The 19,257-nt window shown below is 43.9% G+C and overlaps 1 protein-coding gene across 3 annotated transcripts in view; it reads left to right on the plus strand.

Annotated features, from left to right (window-relative positions):
- The first annotated feature begins 3,271 nt into the window (after positions 1–3,271).
- Positions 3,272–19,257, plus strand: part of LOC147023391 (adhesion G protein-coupled receptor L3-like) — an 80,783-nt gene continuing 64,797 nt past the window's right edge. The window contains exons 1-2 of one of the 3 annotated variants that reach the window (XM_085888769.1): positions 3,323–3,420; positions 8,125–8,168. The gene's annotated coding sequence lies outside the window, so the exon portion shown is untranslated. Of the gene's footprint in view, positions 3,421–8,124; positions 8,169–19,257 lie in introns of all 3 variants that reach the window. The other 2 variants (XM_085888770.1, XM_085888768.1) reach the window with 2 other exon arrangements.

Genomic DNA, 19,257 nt, shown 5'->3' on the forward strand with positions numbered 1-19,257 from the left:
CAATGTAACTCCTTCTGGCCTTCCCTATACTTCTCCATCAACATTCTCAAAGCAAACATCGCATCAGTGGTGCTCTTTCCTGGCATAAACCCATATTGCTGCTCACAGATCGTCACCTCTCCTCTCAACCTAGCTTCCACTACTGTTTCCAACAACTTCATGGTGTGGCTTAACAACTTTATCCCTCTGTAATTTCCACAGCTCTGCACATCACCCTTATTCTTGAAAATCAGAACCAGTACACTTAATCTCCACTCCTCCAGCATCTTCTTACTTTCCAAGACTTTATTAAACAATCTGGTTGACAACCCCACTGCCATCTCTCCAAAGCACTTCCATGCCTCCACTGGTATACCATCTGGGCCAACCGCCTTTCCACTTTCCATCTTCTTCATAGCAGTCCTCACTTCATCCTTACTGATCCACCCCACTTCCAGTGGGGTGACACAATAATTCTAACCTGATCACAAAACAAGGCATAGGCGCCTCATACATTCCAGGAAATTAGAAGAGAAAGGGGGGGTTAGGATAGACAGATGGGGAGAGAAGTCGGTGGGGTATAGGGCGGATCCACCCTGGCTTCACCCGTACGTGAACTGATAGGGTGAAGGTGTGGTGAGTGGCTTGGCATTCCTCAGCATTCCTCTTGGAGTGCTTGATTGGCACCCTCGTGTGCCACTTGGCGTTCCGCAATGCTGCTTGGTACCTTGCAGCACTCATTTGGCACTCCTCAACACTCGGTCAACCTGACCAGGTCTCTCAGCGTTCACCTGCCACCCCCAGCATCCGTGTGGCGAACAGCCCCAAGACACAAACTACACAGACTGTCCAAAGACTGCACGAACCGCCGAACCCCACAAACTGTGGCTGTTGGAAAGGGAGGTTTGAGTACTGGATGGTGTATTCGGAAAGGGATGAGGTTGGAGTTTGGAATGGTTGGCTAAGGAAGAGAACAATGGGGAAGGTTGTTTCTACAATCAACGCATATCCCTGTCCTTGATACGAGGGTATGGGTAAACAAACTGAACAATCACTGGGGAAATATCTAAACGTCATGGTTTTTTTGTGTTGGGTGTAACTCCCCGGAGTCTTTTCCACAACCGCAACAACAAAATTATGTGTGTGTATGTATGTATGTATGTATGTATGTATGTATGTATGTATGTATGTATGTATATATATATATATAGTGGTGGACTAGTGGTGCGTTCATTTTTTAATGTGTATAAATATGGATCTTCCCAATTCCAACCAGTTTTTAATGCCTGTCCGGCTTGGCAGGATGGTTTCGAGGTACCCTGGAGCTGTCTCGCCTGAGTTCCAATCTCGACTCTGCTATAAACTGTCGTTCTGACGTTTCACAGGCAGGACGAGGCATCAATGTGTGTGTTGCCCATCGGAAGGACGTTCAGCCGTTGGACTCGTGTACCAGCAGTCCAGCACTGGTCGTTAAAGATCCGTATCGTACCGTGACTTTCACGCAGACTAGGCGAGTTATCGCCGGCATCCTGCCTACCCCTGGCAGCAGGTTTCAAAGAGCAAGCATGATTATATTGATGAAGCTAATGGCAGCTCGAAAGGAATGAGGGTGAACTCGAGCGACGTCATATTCCAATGGGGGTGGGGGGGGGGTGTAACGTACAGGTCACCATGACCTCATTTTCCTTATTATACAAGTTCATCAAACTTTACTCACGTTGGTGTTTAACTTGTTGATGGAATGACGTGATCGATTGAACATACACAAGTTAAACGAACAAAACTAAATCAGCAAATTCATTGCTGTGTTGAAGTACGTGCAGTGGCATGGGAAAGAAAATCAATATGACGTCACGAATAGGGAAGGGGAAAAGCATTTGGGGAGTGGGAGTGGGTGTGGGACTGGGTGTGGGTGTGGGTGTGGGTGTGGGAGTGGGTGTGGGAGTGGGTGTGGGTGTGGGAGTGCGTGAGGGGGTGTGTGGGTGCGGGTGTGGGGGTGAGTGTGGGAGTGGGTGTGGGAGTGAGTGTGGGACTGGGTGTGGGTGTGGGAGTGCGTGTGGGTGTGGGAGTGGGTGTGGATGTGGGAGTGCGTGAGGGGGTGAGTGTGGGAGTGGGTGTGGGACTGGGTGTGGGACTGGGTGTGGGTGTGGGAGTGCGTGTGGGGGTGAGTGTGGGTGCGGGTGTGGGGGTGAGTGTGGGAGTGGGTGTGGGAGTGGGTGTGGGAGCGGGGGTGAGTGTGGGAGTGGGTGTGGGAGTGCGTGTGGGTGTGGGGGTGAGTGTGGGTGTGGGAGTGGGTTGGGACTGGGTGTGGATGTGGGTGTGGGAGACGCTGGATCGTGACCCTTCATGACGGTAACGATGAGGGACGTAGGGCACGTGGCCACACGTTTTAACGCACGTACGTTTTAAAGAGCAACTCGAGAGGGACGCACGGCTCGCCTGGGAGTCCTTGGGAGCACAGAATGTCAAAAATAAAACGTTTTGAGAGATTTTAATGAAAACTCCCACCCACTGACGGACACGTGCACCAGGTCCCGATGAAGACCCCCTCGAGCCCTGGGCGCTTCTTGACGAAGAAGACGAGGTAGAAGAAGTTGACTTTGGTTAATAATCGTATAAAAAGCAGGGGAATGAGAACGCAAACAGGTACAGGTCGTGGGGGATTGTATTAATTAGGAGTCGAAATTTACGCATGATATATGATATGATAAATGAAGGCGGTTTTATACATCGCATTACATAAAAAAAGTTTGAAAAAAAAAACCCAAACATCAATATACAGTGACAGTGTCGATCGTAATGTATGGACTATCGAAAATATACACGTTGCAATTAAATAAATCAATAGATAGATCGATAATTATTTAACAGCCCCAGAAGCCAAGAGTGCACCGCGGAATGGAGACGGTGTTGTGCGGGTGGTGTGTAATATTTATACACCAATGAATCCGTTTCTGAGCTCACTCGCATTACCGCCTCACCTTGGCGTGTCCTTCCGCGCCGTACCAAGCTCCGCCCACCATACCAAGCTCCGTCCAATCCTGCCCGTGTCCCCATGTTCCCACCGTACCAAGCTCCGCCCACCGTACCAAGCTCCGCCCAATCCTGCCCGTGCCCCCTTGTTCCCACCGTACCAAGCTCCGCCCACCGTACCAAGATCCGCCCACCGTACCAAGCTCCGCCCACCGTACTAAGCTCCGCCCACCGTACCAAGCTCCGCCCAATCCTGCCCGTGCCCCCTTGTTCCCACCGTACCAAGCTCCGCCCACCGTACCGAGATCCGCCCACCGTACCGAGATCCGCCCACCGGACCAAGCTCCGCCCAATCCTGCCCGTGTCCCCTTGTGCCTTGAGTGGGAGTGGATGGGTTCGCCAATCTTCACCAGACGATCACTTGTTGAAACCGTTTGTGTTCTTGGATTCTCTTCGCACACTTACCTGGTGAGTGGTTGATACCTGGTTCGTTTGTACCTTCGTGAGAGACCTGGGATCAGATCAGGACTGCGGAGCTGGGGAAGCGCATTGTGACAACGCGGAGCAATCTTTCCTTTCTTCCCTCCATTTATTTACTGCATGTGCTCTTTGTAAACAAGTAATGGACGTTTAAATTGTAAACGAGGTGTAAATGAAGGACGAGTGTACGTTCGGATTGATGAATGACGTTGTGGTTTAGTAAATTATGACGAACTTCTTAATTCTTGGATGATGCATCCACTATCTCAACATATGACGTCATAAGCTTACCGTGATGGACGAACTATTTCGTCACGGCCCCTCGTGCCGCCCTTGTTCCCGGTGTCCCACCTCGTCGCACACCCGGTGGTGCTCCGTCCGCCTGTGTTCAATTCCATTCACATTGGGGTGTTCCTGCTGATGTCGGAGTTCCAGTTAAACTTTGAGATGATGAGTTTTGTCTCCTTTACAGGATTTTCCCCTGTTGTAGTGAATGGTGGGGGTGGGTGGGGGAAGGGTGTCCAGGTACATTGGGAAGTCAACTCGGGAGGGTAGAGACAAAAATTAAATAAATCGCAGATTTTTGGGGAGGGTGGGTGGGAATTATTTATTTCCACTTTACTGTGAGCTGGAGGTTGGGGGTCGGGGAGGGGGGTGGGAATTATTTATTTCCACTTTACTGTGAGCTGGAGATTGGGGGTTGGGGGTCGGGGATGGGAGGGGGTGGGAATTATTTATTTCCACTTTACTGTGAGCTGGAGATTGGGGGTTGGGGGTCGGGGATGGGAGGGGGTGGGAATTATTTATTTCCACTTTACTGTGAGCTGGAGATTGGGGGTTGGAGGTCGGGGAGGGGGCGGGGGGGGAATTATTTATTTCCACTTTACTGTGAGCTGGGGATTGGGGGTCTGGGAGAGTCCCCTCTCGTGGCTCCATCCTTCCTATCGGCACTGACCTGGCGTCCCCCCCCCCCCCAAATTGATGTCTCCCCGTCGCGGAGACTGTAAATCCCGGTTAGTTGTGTAAAGGATTTTGATTGGAATCATGTGGGGAGGGAAGAGGGACATGTTTTTCCATTTGCAAATATGGTGACACTTTTCAACTGCCCTTCCACAAACTTCACTCCAAAAGCTCCAGGAATGTTCAAGATTATTCTCTCTCTCTCTCTCTCTCTCTCTCTCTCTCTCTCTCTCTCTCTCTCTCTCTCTCTCTCTCTCTGTCTCTGTCTCTGTCTCTGTCTCTGTCTCTTGTCTCTGTCTCTTGTCTCCTGTCTCCTTTCTCCTGTCTCCTGTCTCCTGTCTCCTGTCTCCTGTCTCTATCTCTCTATCTCTCTATCTCTCTCTATCTCTCTCTATCTCTCTCTATCTCTCTCTATCTCTCTCTATCTCTCTCTATCTCTCTCTATCTCTCTCTATCTCTCTCTATCTCTCTCTATCTCTCTCTATCTCTCTCTATCTCTCTCTATCTCTCTCTATCTCTCTCTATCTCTCTCTATCTCTCTCTATCTCTCTCTATCTCTCTCTATCTCTCTCTATCTCTCTCTATCTCTCTCTATCTCTCTCTATCTCTCTCTATCTCTCTCTATCTCTCTCTATCTCTCTCTATCTCTCTCTATCTCTCTCTATCTCTCTCTATCTCTCTCTATCTATCTCTATCTATCTCTATCTATCTCTATCTATCTCTATCTATCTCTATCTATCTCTATCTATCTCTATCTATCTCTATCTATCTCTATCTATCTCTATCTATCTCTATCTATCTCTATCTATCTCTATCTATCTCTCTCTCTCTATCGAGTGCAGCCTGTGGTTGCTGGTTGCATCATTGGTTGGGACGCGGCTATGTAGCTGATGCAGTGTCCCCTTTACCACCACACTGGTGCTCATTTTACCGACCTCGGAAGGATGACAGGCTGAGTCAACCTCCTGGTGTATTTTAATTCAGCGGACAACGGGGCTTGAACTCAGGACCCTAGGATCCCAAGCCGCCACCCTAAACACTAAGCCAACACCAGGCTATTCCTCCACTTATCATCGGGGACAATATTGCCAGAGAAGGCCCTGAGAAGGTGAAGCCGTTTGATGCTTGAAATGATTGCGCGATGAAAATGCCAGAGCTTGTACGGGTACAATCAATGCCAGGATGTGAACTGTGTTAACTGATGTGTCTGCATGATGTATCTGTTGTGAAATCCCCTGATAACGCATCTCAACGCATCTCATCCGTCAGTTCGTGAAGATTCCACAAGACCACATGTCCGTATGTGATCATCGGCGTGGCCACCCATGGATATTTCAGAATGCGTGACAGTTTGGTTTTGTCTATGTCTACACTTGGTCTTCCGTACTTTCCCAGAACAAAAGTGTGTACAGGCTGGTACGATATCATTAACACGGTTAGATAGTTTATTATTTTCAGATGTTCACATTATTATAATAGGAGTTCCCACACAAGAGGCCATTCGGCCCATCGAAGCCTGTGCTACTATTACCAACCGATGGTTGTTTGTCTGTACTCTATTCTTTTTAAGTGCTGAGCATCAAGTAAGGAAGCTTTCCTTTCAAAAAACAATTTATTTAAAATAATTTTTTTGTTTTTTTTGAAGTCTTTAGTGTGCCTTGTCCGGGGTTTGAACCCCTGACCTCCCAGGCTCGGGGCGATCTGCTATAATTATTACAGCACAGAGGCTATGTGAACATTGTCGCTTTCTCTCTCGTTCCAGTTTCTGTCTTTGGATAAGATATATTGTAATGGACTCGATCTTCCTAACGGCGATGGAGACCACCAGAGATGAACTCCCAAGACGCCGAGCGGCGACTCCACACAGCGCAGTGTGGTTAGGATTTATTAAATTGGCCGTGTGCTGCTGTCAGCGCTTGCACGTGGTTTTGAAGGGAATTTGGTTATGCTGGAGGGCAGTTCTGTGGCTCAAAATCCATAGCGAATGAATTTCACAAAGAACAGGTTTAATTAGTTTTGGTTATGTCAGCAGAGCAAGAAAACAAAGGATTAAGGTGAAATAGAAAGCCACCAGCACGCGTAACTAGAGGGTCATTGATTCCTCTCATGAACCTTAAACTAAGCTTATCATGTACAGACTCATTCAGGGATAAGGAGGTTTGGTTTGGTTGTGGTCTTTTTGGGGTATTTGGGATTATACATCTTGAAAAATAAGAATGTCGCATCCAACCAAAAATGTAGCTACGGCGACTCTGCTCATCTTATCGTGTCATGCTGTGTTAAAACAAAGTAGTTATATGGATGTAAATCGGAAAATCAAAGAAAAAATAAAACAAAACAGGGCTGGCTCGATCTTCATAAAATTTTGTTTATGCATTGGAGTACCCAGGGTCAGATGAGTGGCACAAAGACCCCCCCCCCCCCCCCGTGATGTGGGGGGCGGGAGACGACTTAAAATTTTCACCCTGATCTCCATCAAATATTACATACGTTTTGGTATTACCTATGGCAATAATAACCCCAGCTCCCTCCACGAGGGTGTGAGGGGAGATGATGTGCAATGCTGCTGAAGGACAATGCTAAGTACTAAGTTTAAGTACTGCTTTAAGTTTAAGTGTTTCTGGTTTAAGTACTAAGCAAGGTCAGACCTTGTCTCAGGCAATGTTTAACCCGCTTCCCAGGTGAAATGTTGCCTGAGACCAAGTCTGCTCTTGCTTATTACTTAAATTAGCAGAATCTATGTTTTTTTTTTTCTTGAACAGCTCTGGATAACTCCGAGAGAATGGCTTGTCTTTGAGAGACCATGATCGTCAGTCGCCCCAGAACTTCCCATGGGATTCCACGCCCGGTCGTGTAACCATACGCAAAAGCCCAAGTGCGAGCGGGTTCCGTGCCGGTGGTCACGCAACTGACCTTAGTTAGTCGGCCGAGTGGAACCAACATTGCGTCATCGTTTCTTAGATACAACTTCGATAACCAATTAGCACTGGCCAAACACCACAGCAGTCTTATGCCACCGGAACAGACTGAATAAGTCTGGACACAGTTTCTTGAGGAAATGACTTTTAGTGGCAGTAATGAAAATGCCAATATTTATAATTTTAAGGAAAGAAAACAATCAAGTGGCATATATGTACAACAATTAATCATAGCACGTATACATTTCCAAACTATCCCTCCGCAACATACTCACCTTCAGAACCTTAACCATGACTTATCGCTGTACGGTCGGCCGGCATTATGCATCCGATGTGGAAGGAGAGATGAGTGATTGCAAGTGAGATGAGGTGAGGACAGAGAAATGGATGAGGACAGTACAGACCCCTGCACTCCTCACACTAATCTGGTGGGGCCAGTGTTGCTTGTTGATTCTGGCTCCCACGACCTGGCTGAAACTGGAACCCTCCATGCTCCGCTCCAGCTTCTCATACAGCAGCAGCTCCGGTGTTTCCTCATGTACCAGTGACGTCACTTGTGGCATGTCTTTAACGCTTCTGTAGGTGGGACGCCTGGGTGATTTAGATGAGGTAGATGGTCCAGTGGCACAGCTAGCAGATGTGGGTGCGTGAAGGCGAAGGTGCATCAGGGCAGAAGATGCGGAAATATGGACAGAAACAGAAGATGCAGGAAAGAATGAAGTACGAAGAACAAATTGTAAAAGCAAAGATAACGAGTGGCGAGAAATCTATACTATGAGAGGTGTGTGTGTGTGTGTGTCGCCATTTTTCTCAGGTGTTTGAATGGATCTTCATCAAACTTTCAGAGATTCGTCGTCGGTGAGTGCCGGGGAGTGTTTTAGGCAAATGATTTTTGAAAATTTTGAAAAAAAAAAGTTGTTAAAAAAAAAAAATTATTTCTATTTTTCCTTTAATCACTGTATAGTGCCAAAGTCTTTTTGATTGATGACAGTTATATTGAAGAACACATCGGTATGAATAAATACAAAACAATTCCCAGACATTTAAATACAAATAAACCTCTTCCAGAAACAGTCAAAATTAGTGCTTCTCCTTCTTCTTCTTATTCTTCTTGTTCTTCACTGTCCAAAACACTTATTCGTTTTTTCAATTACAGATGTCGTTAGTGGACGCCCCTCAATATCAACAGAACAGTTTGGATTTATACTGATTTAAATTAAACACTCAAGTGGTTACTCAAGTAATCCTTCTCAGCTTCTCCTTCTAGGATTAAATGTAATCCTTCTGGGCTTCTCTCCCCACCCCACCCCCTTTTCCCATTGCCTGCACCCCCACTTCGTAGTGTCTAAAGCTCATGGAGAAGTCTGTATCTACAGTATATGACATTTAAATTGTGGACATGTATACTCGAAATATAGTAGATTGTAGAGCAGTTGGCTAATTAAAGTGCATGAAGTTCAATTTTGTGGATCAAACTAATGCTGATGTGATGTGTGGAAATGCACCACGAGGGAGGTGTAAAATATGGACATATTGGAAGTGGTGACGGTGAAGGGGGGCAGGCGATGCAGTGGGTGCAGGCAGTGGGACAGTGGGTGCAGGCAGTGGCGGCGGTGCAATGGCGGTAGGCAGTGGTGGTGGTGCAGCGGGGGCAGGCAGTGGTGGTGGGTGCGGGCAGTGGCGGTGGTGCAGCGGGTGCAGGCAGTGGCGGCGGTGTGATGGGTGCAGCAATAGAGATTGGTAGAAATGAGGGATAGGAGACAGTATTTATGACTGACAATATTATTAAATATTTTGATTCTTCACTCTGCAGGAAGGATCATAGACATATAATTCTGTGCAGTTTTTAAAGGTCCCATGACATTCAAAAGTACTGAAATTGCATATATATATATATATATATATATATATATATATATATATATATATATATATATATATATATATATATATATATATATATATATATATATATATATGTCCTCAAGGGGTTTTTCATCGTGATTTCTGATCTGACAATGTTTTTTCACAATACTCGTTCTGTAAAATGTAAAATTAAAAAAAACAAACCTCTTAGGGAACGCCCCTAAAAATTCTGCCGAAATCTACTGAACGATGCGTAACCCACATGACGTCATCTCCAGAACAACAAAGGCTGCACGCAAATTACTCGGGTTGGTGGTCTACGTGATTGTATTGGCTTTCTGTGTGTTTCCACATTCAATTGGTCGACTCAAACGCTTCGTTCATTTCTGCTTTAAAAAAATCAAACATTTGGTTTTGAATAATGGATGACATGGACTTTGATTTGTCTGGTAGCGACAGTGAGTGGAGAGAAATGAAGGATTTTGGTCTGAATCAGATGGAGACTTGTCGGATAACGGAGTCGCGGGAGGTGAAGTTCAGGCAGTTGGAATTGGAATACGGCCTTACCAGTTCGAGCCCGAAGCAGGACAAGCAGAGGAAAATGGAGATTAATTTCCCGGAGTTCATGATGATCGCGAGGACATCGAAGGAAGACTTGGCAATAACAACTGGTTAGACTAAATCCTATTTGTAATTCAATAATGTAAATTTGACTTGCATACTGCTCGATATCAGAAATATTTTAGTGAGGTGACGTGACCAGCACAGCGCAGCGGACATGTTGCTCTGCAGCGAATGAATGACAAGCAAGGCCAGCCCATGTCATCGGCCGTATCTCTCCGCGCATAAAACGAAGCAATCTCGCTGTCCGATACGATGAAAACTTGTGTGCAGAACACACCTTGCAACACAATTGTCTAGAGTAGTCCGATAAATCTGAGGTTCTGTTGCATTTTTATTTATTATATTCTTACTGTCGTCATGTAGCGTCAGTAGAAAACAATGAAGAAAAGAGAATAATAAAAGAAAGCCACAGCACGTCAGATTTATCGGACTAGTCAGACGGACGACGGATTTATCGGACTAGTCTTGACTCTAGAGTTGACAAGTACCTTGTATTAGCATGCACACAATGTATAAGTCAATGCGTAAGAGTCCCGAAGCTATGAGGCCGTGTAATAGGACAGATAAATTTGTCTTTCATAGTTGTGCCAACATATTTTTCCCTGTTCATTTATTACAGCATTTTGGCTAAATGTTAATGAATAGCAAGCCAATGGAAGCAGGACCTTCACTTTAGAATAAACCCATGTATGTCGAGTGCAGCCACACCTGGCTTGCATGTATGTGGAATCGTACCTATCCCAGCAGGCTGGTTTCAACGAACAATTCAATAAGCTGCAAAATGTAGGTGCAGGTTTTTCACATTGTTTGATTTTAAAATTATCTCCTTGCGCCTTGAAATGATGCAATATTAATGGTTAGTATTTTACTTGTTTGTCCCTGTAAGTTTCATTTTTAATGGAAAAGTTCAACAGTCACATTTAATATTTTGTGGACATGGTATAGCCCCCTTTATTGTGCATACATGTATTGGATTTGTACACGACTACCACAAGGTAGTAAAGGGATAAATAATTTCCTCGTGATTGTTGTGCATACACGGCTCAGAAGCAGAATTTATTTTCCAGGAAACAATCACACGAATTAAGACGATCAGTGAGATAGCAAACACATGTGCACAATGCATTTGTACGTACTTTATACGGTGCGCGACGTCTAATCAATCCACTCTGAACGAGTCGCGTTCTGGAGATGTCGTCAACGGTCACGTGACCTGTGGTTCGCTGAACTCCACTTTTTTAGGGGCGGGGCATAGCAAGTTGTGAAAAGCACTACAACTGTTCGAAATATTGGTCTAATTATCCCATTGTTGATCTTCAAAAAGAAACATGGATGATTTCTTCACTAGGAAGGTCAAGTTAATATATAAATAACCAGAAACCTTTGAGTGTCATGGGACCTTTAAGGAGCAGGAGTTCGGGACATTGAAGGAAGGATAAACTAAATTGTTTCTGGTCATGGCAGGAAGAAGTTGGTTGCAGTACACCTGGAAGCAAATAATTTAGGGAAGGTTTACTTGGAGGTATTGAAAAATAGATACAGGGTATTGGGTAAGTGGCTGAAAGCAAAGGGTTGTCAGGATTCTCCCAAGATTAAGAAATGGTATCGAAATTATGATCAAAGAGATGTCAACCAATGGCTGGAAGAATGGTGTAGGGAGGAGGGTTTTACATTTACTAAGCAGTGGAAATCATTGAGGGGACAAAAGTAGTGTTTCCAGAATGATGGCTGTATGTCAAATAGAAAAGGGGCAGCAAGGTTTGCAGTGGGAATTGAGGAAGGAATTCAGGCTTTTTTCGGGCAGTGGAGGGTGGAGAAGGTATTGATGAAGGAACGGATGATGTAATTGTGATTAGTAAGGCCAGGCAGGAAATATATAATTTCAGGAAGGGAAAAGCACAACTTATTCGATATCAATGCTCGGAGTTGATATAATAATATGGAAGAGCTTGAAGCCAAAGTAGATAGTGAGGAGTATGATATACCTGGAGTGAGTGAGACATGGTTTAAGGAGAAGAGTAACTGGAGGACAGGATTAGAAGGCTGCAAGGTGTATCGGTGTGATTGGAAGGAGAGAATTGGAGGAGGAGTAGCAATCTGGGTAAAGGACAGCATTGCATCAAGAGAAAGGGGTGACATTAAGGAGGGAATTAATGTTGAGGATTCTGTCTGGGTAGAGATTAGACATTGTAAAAACGGAAAGATACTGGTAGGATGCTTTTATCGGGCTATGGGTGTGAAGAAAGAGGAGGAAGGAGGAGTACATTAAGAATTCAAAAGGGCATGTGGTAAGGGAAGAGTATTGATTATGGGGGATTTTAACTTGCCAGGGATGGATTGGGTCCAGGAATAGCAAAAGGCAGAGCAGATGAGGATTTCCGAGTTTTATTCCAAGATTGCTTTTTAACCCAGTTTGTAGATAAGCCCACGAGGGGGAGTGCAGTGTTATCCCTCCTTTTAAGTAACGATCCCAATTTGGAGGAGGAGGTGGAGTTCGGAGAGCAATTAGGAGCAAGTGACCATAACAGTTTGTGTGCAAATATTCTGTTGAGGGTCAGAGTTCAGGATAGTAGGGTAAGTTCATTAGATTTCAGGAAGGCAAACCTTGAGGGTATGAGGAGAGAATTGGGTGATGTAGATTGGGAGACTCTAACAACAGGACAATCAGCATCAGAGAAATGGGAAACCTTTCAGGAGCAAATGTGTAGAGTGCAGAGTAAGTACATTCCAATGAGGTGTAAAACTAGAAGTTGAAAGAGACCAGTGTGGTTGAGCAGTGAGATAAGGAACGCTATCAAGGAGAAGCAGAAGGCATTTATTGGGTTTAAAATAACAGGACTGGAGTGAGATTTATATCACTATCGGAGTAAACAGAGGCAAGTTAAGAAAATAACTCGACAAGCCAAAATAGGGTATGAGAAGGACAGGCTAAGAATATTAAACATAATAGTGAGGCTTTCTTTAAGTATATCAGGAGAAAAGAACAGGTCAGGACCAGTGTGGGCCCATTGAGGAATAGCACCGGGAGAGTGGTTAGTGATGAAAGTGAGATGGCAGGCTTATTAAACAGGTATTTTGCTTCAACTTTTACAAAAGAACAGTCAGGAAAATTGCCAATAGCTGAGAGTATCTATCAAGGAGGAGAAGAAGGGCTTTTACAGAAGTTCCAGGTTGAAGTGGAGGAAGTAAAGGAACAGCTCAGAAATCTAAGAATAGATAAAGCTTCGGGTCCAGATAATATGCACCTGGAAGTATTGATGGAGGGTGATGAGCAGGTAAGCGAGATATTAACAGATATTTTCAATGGTTCCCTGGAGTCAGGACAGGTACCGGAGGATTGAAGAGTAGCAAATGTAACACCATTATTTAAGAAAGGATCCAGAGAAGAATTGGGAAACTATCGACCTGTTAGTTTGACATCAGTTGTGGGGAAGGTGTTGGAGACATTAATTCGGGACCGGATGAGGAACCATTTAAATAAATACAAACTAATTAAAGGTAGTCAGCATGGGTTTACCAAAGGTAGTTCCTGTTTAACAAATCTTTGAGAGTTCTCTGAAGCAGTGTCTGATTGGGTGGATGAGGGAAAGGCAGTGGACAAAGTATGTCTAGACCTCAAGAAGGCATTTGATAAGGTGCCATATCAGAGGTTCTTCGCCGAAGTGAGGGCTTGTGGAGTGGCTGTGAGTGGGAGGATGTCTTGCTGGGAGGATGGAAGTTGCGGGATACCTCAGGGATCAGTACTTGGACCATTACTATCCATTATTTACATCAATGAGTTGGATAATGGGGTAAAGAGTAAGCTTTCCAAATTTGTAGATGACACAAAGCTTGGAGGTAAGGTGGATTGCAGAGGGGGTGGTGATCAAATTTAGGAAAGTATTGGTTCACAAAAAAATATTTTCACGAAAAAAATAATTGGTTCACGAAAAAATATTTTCACGAAAAAAATAAGTGACCACTATATTCGTTATTGTTGTGTGTCTGTCTGTCTGTATGTCTGTCTGTCCCGAGCATCGCACCATGGGTTTTGATCCGATCCTGACAAAATTTTGGTGGGAGGTTTATATCATGATCTGGTTGTGTTTTCCTGAGAATGGGCGTGGTGCGCCCATTATGGGCGGAGCCACGCCCAAAAAACGTGTTTTTAGGGGGTAGCCGATTTCAATTTGCATCTTCTCCGAGGGGGTTTGTCGAATCTGGCTGGGGTTTCGGTATTTGGTTAGCCCAATGGCACCTGCATAGTCCCACAGAGCTCGATTTTTCATTTTCGTCCCAAGGTCAAGGTCACAAGGTCACGAACTTAGAAAATTGCGAATTTTTACATAAAAAATTTTCTTCTCCGAGGAGTTTGTCGAATCTGGCAGGGGTTTCGCTATTTGGTTAGCCCAATGGCACCTGCGTAGCCCCACAGAGCTCGATTTTTCATTTTCGTCCCAAGGTCAAGGCCACAAGATCACGAACTTAGAAAATTGCGAATTGTGTTTTTAGGGGGTAGCCGATTTCAATTTGCATCTTCTCCTAAGGGGTTTGTCGAATCTGGCAGGGGTTTCCGTATTTGGTTAGCCCAATGGCACCTGCATAGCCCCACGGAGCTGGATTTTTCATTTTCGTCCCAAGGTCAAGGTCACAAGGTCACGAACTTAGAAAATTTCGAATTTTGACATAAAAATCATACGACCGCCCAAACTTTGAGAGCTAGGATGACAATATTTTTTATGCATAATCTTGAGGTCATTCCCCACCTAACGTCTTGAAACCATTTTAATCTATCTCAAACACCTTGCCCGTGGCACCCCCTTCAAGTTTGTTTTTACGCTGATTTCATCAAAGTATGGATAATAATCCGAGAGTGCGAAATGCCATCTAGCCTATATGACGTTATATTGTTCCTGGAATGTTCCAGAGGAAGTTTTGCACCAAAGGTCATAATCCTTGACCTTTGACCTTTAAAGGTCACAAAGCTCAAATTTTCAAAGTTGTGGGAATCAAACCGTGTTTTCGACCTTCTTCGACAAACTAACTCCAATAAGCTGTAGCACATATCCTGTTTCCTTATTTTAATGTCCACAACATTGTTTTGGGACCTTTAAAGGTTATGCAAAGGTCAAATTTTGAAAGTTGTTGAACGAAACCGGGTTTTCGACATTTTGTAGCTCATAACCTGTCACTTGTACCACATCATGTTGATCATTTTTATAACTTGGTCAAACATTATCACATTGTCTCATCCTTGACTTCTGAAACAATCTACATCGTCAAATACCGCTCGTGAACAATCGTCGTCTTCAGACTTGTTGATACTTGCATCGATTGGGCAAAATATTAGCAGATATAATTTAACCTGAGCAAGTGTAAGGTGTTGGGGATGGGAAACAATAAGGAAAATAGAGATCATATGATACAAGGGGTAATTTTGGGCATGTCACACAGGAGAAGGATCTGGGGGTGGTTATAGATATGGGATGTAAGCAGGCAGCACGTGCCAGGCAACGAGAGGTCGAGCAAATCGGATTTTAGGTTGTATTCGGAGGGGGATCAATTATATATCAAAAGAGGAGGTATTAACATTGTACAGGAATTTAGTGAGGGCCCCATCCAGAATATTGTTTGAAGTTTTGGTCACCACAGTTCAGGAAGGACATAGATGCCAGAGAGAGGGTTCAGCACAACGCTACTTGATTGATTCTCCAGGCCTAGCTGGACTCAGCTATGAGGACCAGCTGAAGGAGACAGGGCTTTATTCACAAGAAAGGAGGCGGTTACGATCGAGATGTTTAAGATAATGAAAGGTATAGATAAAATAAGTGCAGATGAATTATTCAGCAAGTTAGACAGTGATTGGACCAGGGGCCATAGCCTGAGAGTAAAGAAGAGGAGACTTTAGTCGGGCAGGGGACTTTTATTCAGTGAGTAGTTAATGCATGAAATGGTCTTCCTGGAAAGGTGGTGGCAGCAGGAAAAGTAGACAAGTTTAAATTATAATAGGATTGGTACCTGGAAGTTATAGAGATAGATGGGTATAGGGATGTTGACAGGACTTTTAAGTAGTTTGAGCATTGATGGGTGATTGTATGCATGTGTATGGAGTGCTGTTGGTAGGGGGTCTTGTCAAGGGGAGTTGTGTGTTTTTAATTAAGGCCATACTCCCCCTCCCCCCAACTGGGGGGAAAAATGCAAAAACTACAAAAAAAAAACATTTTATTTAAAAATCATGAAAACATTTTGCATTTTCTTCTCTTGATCCTTGTGTTTATAAATGAGTGTGGTGTTGATGTGGTGCAAACATGATGGGCTGAATGGTCTCCATCTGTGTCGAATTTTGTTGTGTTTCCTTGTGTATAGTGATGATGTGGTGAATTTGTTTTAGCTGTTGAAACTCCCCCTGATAATAGGCCGAGGGGCTGCTCCGCAGTCCAAAGGTTAGGCCCAGGCCTGTTCTAAACTGGTGAATAATCTTTGTGTTCATGTTCTGAGTTGCAAAAACAGCAGTGGTTAATCAGTGGGAATAATTGACCAAATAGGTTGGATGCAGTGGGTCCAGAAAACTCTCATACCAACAATCTCACCAGACCTGCTGCCATTGGTTGATTTAAACACAAGCTTTTTGTTGGCTGAAAAAGTACAACAAGATGCTTCTGTGGGTACAGTGGGAACCTATCTTGATAACCCATCTCGACGTTGTCCTTGCAGTATCACACTTCCTGCAAGGACAGCATCGAGCTGCTATTGCACACTGAAAGACTTTTGTAAAGATGCTTCAGAATGACAGTATAATGGTATGAAGTTGGCCATCCTGCTCCTACTTGAGGCTCATGGAGATATTTATTTTTTCACCGCCTCCACTTCTTTCTTCATTATAAATGGTGTTGAAAAACAAAATAATGTGACAACTAAAGGGTTTATAAATTACTCGTCGTCGAGTTAGCTGTTGTGTACCCTGGGTTACTATGACTAATGGAAAAATACCTTTCACAATAAGTTTTATTAACTCGTTAAATCATTTGTATTCGGATTATTTGTTATCTTCGATATGTCGAAAGCACGTGCGAGGTGTTGTCAAATAAATCACACATTGCAAGGACATTAGGAGATGAATTATGAGGATATGAGCCACGTCTGCCTGCATTAGTTGGTGGACGTTAAAGATCCCACAGTGTTGTCCATGAGGAGTAGATGAGCTATCTGCCAGCATCATGGCCAAATTCCAAATTTAAAGTACCATACATAAATGACAGATAACACAGGTAAGAACATTAAAAAGGGGTTATCAGGAATTGATAGTTTTTCGACACAAACATTAGGACTGGGTAGACAACATTTTTCTGTACATAAAACAACACCCATGTTATTTCACAATTGAATTACCTCATGCTTATTCTAGTACATGCAATTTGGGAGGTAACTAACCTATCCCATGCAAGCTTGTGGGTATCGAGAAGCAAGGGCCACATCAGCTATTGATGTGTGCATCCTGACTAACAGGAAATGCCTGCCATGCATTCACCTATCTGTGGTGCACAAACAAGTTCTGGGAGCAGCAAAGAGCAATTTAAATTTGAAAAAGGCTTTTATGGCTAAACAGCTGCATCGTCTCCACCTATTCGGCATGAGTTTGGCAGAGCTACAGCCCCCAACATTTCCATAGGATTGTACTGCAGCCAATACCGGGAAGATAATTCATTCTCATCTTTACAGAACAGTCCACCCCGGCGAGGGCGAGCACCCATGGACTCCTGTTTCGGGCTTGTTGGCCTTCGTCAGTGTGGAGCAGAAGCTTATCTATATTTTGTAGATCGAGAAATGTATTTTTTTTTCTTTGACCATCTATTTATAAACATGCAAATATGGTAGAAATTTGAACCCCACCCCATATTACAATTGCTCAACTGCCACCCCCCCTCTATCCCCCATATGCCCTGTGTATATAATAAATAAATGGCCCATTTAGGGGATGTTTTGTGAGCACCGTCCCTTCATAAGTGGCTTTTTGTGCCAATTTAAAATGTCCCGAAGGCATTAACAGTCAATAACAGTGTGGACTTGGTTGCACATCGGAAAAATAGACGAGATGGCAGTTAGATGATATGTCACTTAAGGTCATTGATGAGCCAGAATAATTTTTAAATATATTTACATTAATTTGGGCATCGTGATTCTGAAGACTATAGCTTGCTTTCCAGAAGCAGAGTCCAAATGCCTTATCTTAATACTGCTTCCTTCAACAGGATTTGAACTGACAACCTTTGAGGTGCTATTCCAATGATCTCTTCACTTGGCCACTGCTGTCCTCAAAGATTTATATAATTATCTGACCCTTCCTTTTGAACAAATGCATGTTTCCCAGACACTGACCTAATGGCTGCTTTACTTCCTCACAATGTTTTGTTGGAAAATTATAGAACAGGAAACCCAAATTTCCTGTATTCGGGCTTTGAGGCTTCCATATCTGGAGCTTTCTTGGGAATGCTAAGTTCCTGTCCTTGTAGAATTTTGTGTGTATTGGATGTAGCTTGGAGAATATGAGTTGAGATGAGAAAGGAAAAGGAATAGTCACATGCCAGCAACCTACTGTAGGTGATGGGTGAAGCACAAAGTAAAGCCAAAATCAATCAAATGGCTTTGCAATAGCACAGCTTTCCTGCAGTATTTGAGCCCTTTAACTCCCGCTCACCCTCCCCCCCCTTTCCAACTTCACTTCCACCAAATAAAGATACACAGTGGTTGATTTGATTGTGGAGGGATATGCACATGTGGAACAAAGAAACAGCTGAAAGTAAAGAGTTGTTTTGTTCATGAAGGTGAAGTGTTTGCATTTATATGTACTTTCTTTTATTACCTCCACTACCAAAGGTGGATGGAGGTTATGTTTTCACCCATCTCTGTCTCTCTGTCTGTCTGTCTATCTGTCTGTCTGAACAGGTTGTGGACAGGTTGGGGGAGTGACAAGGAAGAACTGATTCAATTTTGGTGAAGATCCAATTCCAGATCTGATAATTTAAGTGATTCTTCACCATTGAGAGACGGGGCCAAGAATGATATTTCAAAAAGTTATGGATTAGTTGTGACAAAACTACGTGGATGAGTTGGTTAGGTGACCAGAACAAGTCGATTCGATTTTGGTTCAGGTCCGGATGCGGATTCAACCTATCGGTGGGATACAAAACATGAACTGTTCAGCCTTGTGGAAGTATGCGCTCGACTGAGTGCCGTTATAGTTCGTGACTATTTTTCACTTGTGGGTGGGGGGGGGGGGGGCAGATTTTGGACATTCAAAACTTTTACCAACTGGTGGTAACTTTGAAGAAACTGGGATGTGACCGTTTATGTCATTTGATATTTGTCTACAATGTAAAATTAAATGTGAATGTGTCAGGATAATTATATCACAAAAACCAATTTAAAATGAATGTCAAATTGAGATGATTCCATCATTAAAGTTATTCATCCCACGATT

This window comes from Eptatretus burgeri, chromosome 7 (assembly GCF_056783735.1).
Source record: "Eptatretus burgeri isolate ZD-2024b chromosome 7, Ebu_testis_v1, whole genome shotgun sequence".
NCBI lineage: Eukaryota > Metazoa > Chordata > Myxini > Myxiniformes > Myxinidae > Eptatretus > Eptatretus burgeri.